General features: G+C 44.8%; 1 non-coding gene across 1 annotated transcript; it reads right to left on the bottom strand.

Annotated features, from left to right (window-relative positions):
- Positions 1-2,036: 2,036 nt before the first annotated feature.
- trnas-aga lies at positions 2,037-2,118 on the bottom strand. Its single transcript has one exon. It is a non-coding gene; the product is annotated as a tRNA-Ser (tRNA).
- Positions 2,119-4,934: the final 2,816 nt, after the last annotated feature.

Here is a 4,934-nt window from a genome sequence, read left to right as displayed (position 1 = left end):
GGGACTAGTGGGAGGAAACCGGAGCATCCGGAGGAAACCCACGCAGACACAGGGAGAACGTGCAGACTCCACACAGACAGTGACCCAAGCTGGAAGCGTACCTGGGACACTGGTGCTGAGAAGCAACAGAGCTAACATCTGTGTTACTGTGTCACCCGAAGCTGCATTTTCACTTGTACCAGCAGGGGTGTCTGTGGGAGTCTGCAGAAGCGTCTTAATTAGGGAAGCAATCTTTTCCCATGCATTTTTAATTCTGAGTGTCTCAGGCTGTTTTATCTCCTTAGTGTGGTGATATGCATCACTGTAAATACACAAGGGGTTAACGTAAATAAACTACGACTAAGTAAACACTAGAGGGAACACCAGAGACGTCATGACATGCAAGACATACAGCTAATGAACACATTGTCGTGTCTTATTCTATGGGCAGTCAAGACATCCAGAGGTGACACTACCACAAGGGGCCATTACACAACCCATATATAAGGACAGGGAACACATGCTCTGTCTCTTTCCACAGGCGACACTTAGAGAGTAGGACAGGGGCAGATCAGAAGCACCCACACGTGGCTTAGAGCAAACTGGGTAGTTAGACTGAGTTACTGCAGCAAGATTAGTAGGAGAGTCGAACTCAGAACTGTTCAATAAATCGCATTGAACTTACTTCAAAGTCTGGAGTATCTTTTGGTCAAAGCTGCATCGAGTTGCAGCCTGTGTTATCTCAGATTACATAACACAACACTTAGAACTTCACAACACACTTACAAAGAATCACCTAAAGCTCTCCACTGGGAAATTGTTCAGCATCTGTCTCCCATACAGCCAGCAACCTGATACAGAGATGAACTTGGTGTATAGATCAGATCAGTGGATAAATGGAGCACATTGTGATTTCAGAGCGAGGACTCCTAACATAAACAATCAAAGAACAAAGAAAGTACAGCACAGGAACAGGCCTTTCGGCCCCCCAAGCCTGTGCCGACCATGCTGCCCGTCTAAACTAAAATCTTCTACACTTCCTGGGTCCGTATCCCTCTATTCCCATCCTATTCATGTATTTGTCAAGATGCCCCTTAAATGTCACTATCGACCCTGCTTCCACCACCTCCTCCGGCAGTGAGTTCCAGGCACCCACCACCCTCTGTGTAAAAAGCTTTTCTCGTACCTCTCCTCTAAACCTTGCCCCTCGCACCTTAAACCTATGCCCTCTAGAAATTGACCCCTCTACCTTGGGGAGAAGCCTCTGACTATCCACTCTGTCTATGCCCCTCATAAAGCCTCCACATCCTTCTGGTAGCGTGGCGACCAGAATTGAACACTATACTCCAAGTGTGGCCTAACTAAGGTTCTATATAGCTGCAACATGACTTGCCAATTCTTATACTCAATGCCCCGGCCAATGAAGGCAAGCATGCCTTCTTGACTACCTTCTCCACCTGTGTTGCCCCTTTCAGTGACCTGTGGACCTGTACACCTAGATCTCTCTGACTTTCAATACTCTTGAGGGTTCTACCATTCACTGTATATTCCTTTCCTGCATTAGACCTTCCAAAATACATAATCTCACATTTGTCCGGATTAAACTCCATCTGCCATCTCTCCTCCCAAGTCTCCAAACGATTTAAATCCTGTTGTATCCTCTAACAGTCCTCATCGCTATCCGCAATTCCACCAACCTTTGTGTCGTCTGCAGACTTACTAATCAGACCAGTTACATTTTCCTCCAAATCATTTATATATACTACAAACAGCAAAGGTCCCAGCACTGATCCCTGCGGAACACCACTAGTCACAGCCCTCCAATTAGAAAAGCACCCTTCCATTGCTACTCTCTGCCTTCTATGACCGAGCCAGTTCTGTATCCACCTTGCCAGCTCACCGCTGATCCCGTGTGACTTCGCCTTTTGTACCAGTCTACCATGAGGGATCTTGTCAAAGGCCTTAGTGAAGTCCATATAGACAACATCCACTGCCGTACCTGCATCACTCATCTTTGTGACCTCTTCGAAAAACTCTATCAAGTTAGTAAGGATATTCGTAGTCGGCAGGATTCAAACTTGCACGGGGAGACCCCAATGGATTTCTAGTCCATCGCCTTAACCACTCGGCCACGACTACAGAATGGAAGTGTTTTCTTTATCATTTTGATAATATATTGCGGAATGAGAGCCAATGTTTTGTATCTTCTGTGATATGCTGAAGTGAGTGATGTGAGTACTAAAGAATGTATACTTTTATATTTTACAGACCAGTCTTCTCTTATTGACCAGCCTATCAAACCCTCAGTCACCCTTTGAAAACAAGCCCTTCAGTCACATCATCCTAGCTTGTGCATTGTTGGTGCCTAATGTTCTGGCACTTGCAAAAGCCTTATGGAAAACAACATTTGGATCATCCATTGCTCCTCCACTGAGTATTCTAGGAATGGTAAGCTGATCCTCTTGGGAAGCTGGAACACCTGTACTTTACTTTTCAATTAAAGAAACAAAACCCTTCTGTGGTTACTTTTGGGTTTTCTTAAAAAGAAAACTGTGGTTAAGGACAGTATGGTGGCGCAGTGGTTAGCACTTGAACTGCGGCACTGAGGACCCACGTTCGAATCCTGGCCCTGGGTCACTGTCCATGTGGAGTTTGCACATTCTCCCTGTGTCTGCGTGGGTTTCACCCCCACAACCCAAAGATATGCAGGTTAGTTGGATTGCCCCTTTGGAAAAAAACTTTGGTAGAGAGCAAAGCTAATTTTCTAGTTTGCATTTTGGCAGAGGGGATTCATTAATCACTTTGATCGTTTTGATTTAGAACTGGAAATCAAACAGTAATAAATAAGAAATACACTATTTGAACTTATTTATTTTTAAGGGGATTACCACCTCTGCTAAAATGACATTTTGATGATGTTGAGGAGTTGACATCATGTTTGAGGAAATGGTCAATGTTGACTAATTTGCTTCATCTGAATGTAAATCAGTAAACCCGAAAAGGGACAAATTTAATCTCAGTGCATTGAGTACACTCATCCAGGTGTGCTCTGCTTTTGAGGCAACTTACCTGTTTATAACTGTTTTTAGCTACCTTTTCAGTATTGAGTAATGATTAGAACCAAAGTGGAAAGCATGGTGGGAGGCACCATCCCTGTCACTTACCCACCTCCACTGGTATTTTACCAGTGACAGGGAGGGTATCATTGCTTCTTGCTCTTGGATTAATTGAGGCCCTGAAGTGGTCAATAAACGGCTACCTGACAATCACTCCTACCATTGCTGACATTTTACCATTGGTGGGAGTTGTCCATGTCAAATAACAAGGCCACCAACTGAACACTGGTGGCCTTCCACACTGCAGAGGTGTTGCTCCTGCTTGCGAAACCTGTGCCTAGTGGAGGTCCCCTATGATACTCCCTGACCCCAGCTATTCCCACCCTCTACTGTCTTTGTGGTGCCTCCCATTCCCCTTGCTAATAGCTTCCCAAAACCACTCAACCACCTTACTCAATCGCTGTTGGGGACTGGTTGCAGTTCCAGCAGTGGCCACAGCTTCCTGTGGTGCTATTGGGGCTGGCTAGCTGCCGATACATTGATTGCTCAGCAACTCAGTGAGTGTTCTGGCACCTGGATAGAAATTGTCCCATTGGGCAGACGCAGCATGGGTTCAGAAAGGGCAGGTCGTGTCTTAACTAATTTAGTGGAATTTTTTGAGGACATTACCAGTGCAGTAGATAACGGGGAGCCAATGGATGTGGTATATCTGGATTTCCAGAAAGCCTTTGATAAGGTGCCACACAAAAGGTTGCTGCATAAGATAAAGATGCATGGCATTAAGGGTAAAGTAGTAGCATGGGTAGAGGATTGGTTAATTAATAGAAAGCAAAAAGATTGGGGATTAATGGGTGTTTCTCTGGTTGGCAATCAGTAGCTAGTGGTGTCCCTCAGGGATCCGTGTTGGGCCCACAATTGTTCACAATTTACATAGATGATTTGGAGTTGGGGACCAAGGGCAATGTGTCCAAGTTTGCAGATGACACTAAGATGAGTGGTAACGTGAAAAATGCAGAGGATACTGGAAGTCTGCAGAGGGATTTGGATAGGATAAGTGAATGGACTAGGGTCTGGCAGATGGAATACAATGTTGACAAATGTGAGGATATCCATTTTGGTAGGAATAACAGCAAACGGGATTATTATTTAAACAATAAAATATTAAAGTATGCCGCTGTGCAGAGAGACCTGGGTGTGCTAGTGCATGAGTCACAGAAAGTTGGTTTACAGGTGCAACAGGTGATTAAGAAGGCAAATGGAATTTTGTCCTTCATTGCTAGAGGGATGGAGTTTAAGACTCGGGAGGTTATGTTGCAATTGTATAAGGTGTTAGTGAGGCCACACCTGGAGTATTATGTTCAGTTTTGGTCTCCTTACTTGAGAAAGGACATACTGGCACTGGAGGGTGTGCAGAGGAGATTCACTAGGTTAATCCCAGAGCTGAAGGGGTTGGATTATGAGGAGAGGTTGAGTAGACTGGGACTGTACTCGTTGGAATTTAGAAGGATGAGGGGGGATCTTATAGAAACATTTAAAATTATGAAGGGAATAGATAGGATAGATGCGGGCAGGTTGTTTCCACTGGCGGGTGAAAGCAGAACTAGGGGACATAGCCTCAAAATAAGGGGAAGTAGATTCAGGACTGAGTTTAGGAGGAACTTCTTCACCCAAAGGGTTGTGAATCTATAGAATTCCTTGCCCAGTGAAGCAGTTGAGGCTCCTTCATTAAATGTTTTTAAGATAAAGATAGATAGTTTTTTGAAGAATAAAGGGATTAAGGGTTATGGTGTTCGGGCCGGAAAGTGGAGCTGAGTCCACAAAAGATCAGCCATGATCTCATTGAATGGCGGAGCAGGCTCGAGGGGCCAGATGGCCTACTCATAGAACATAGAACATAGA

This window comes from Scyliorhinus canicula, chromosome 1, assembly GCF_902713615.1.
Source record: "Scyliorhinus canicula chromosome 1, sScyCan1.1, whole genome shotgun sequence".
Taxonomy (NCBI): Eukaryota; Metazoa; Chordata; class Chondrichthyes; order Carcharhiniformes; family Scyliorhinidae; genus Scyliorhinus; species Scyliorhinus canicula.
The sequence above is the reverse complement of the archived record's forward strand: the minus strand, read 5'-3'. Positions and strand labels throughout refer to the sequence as shown.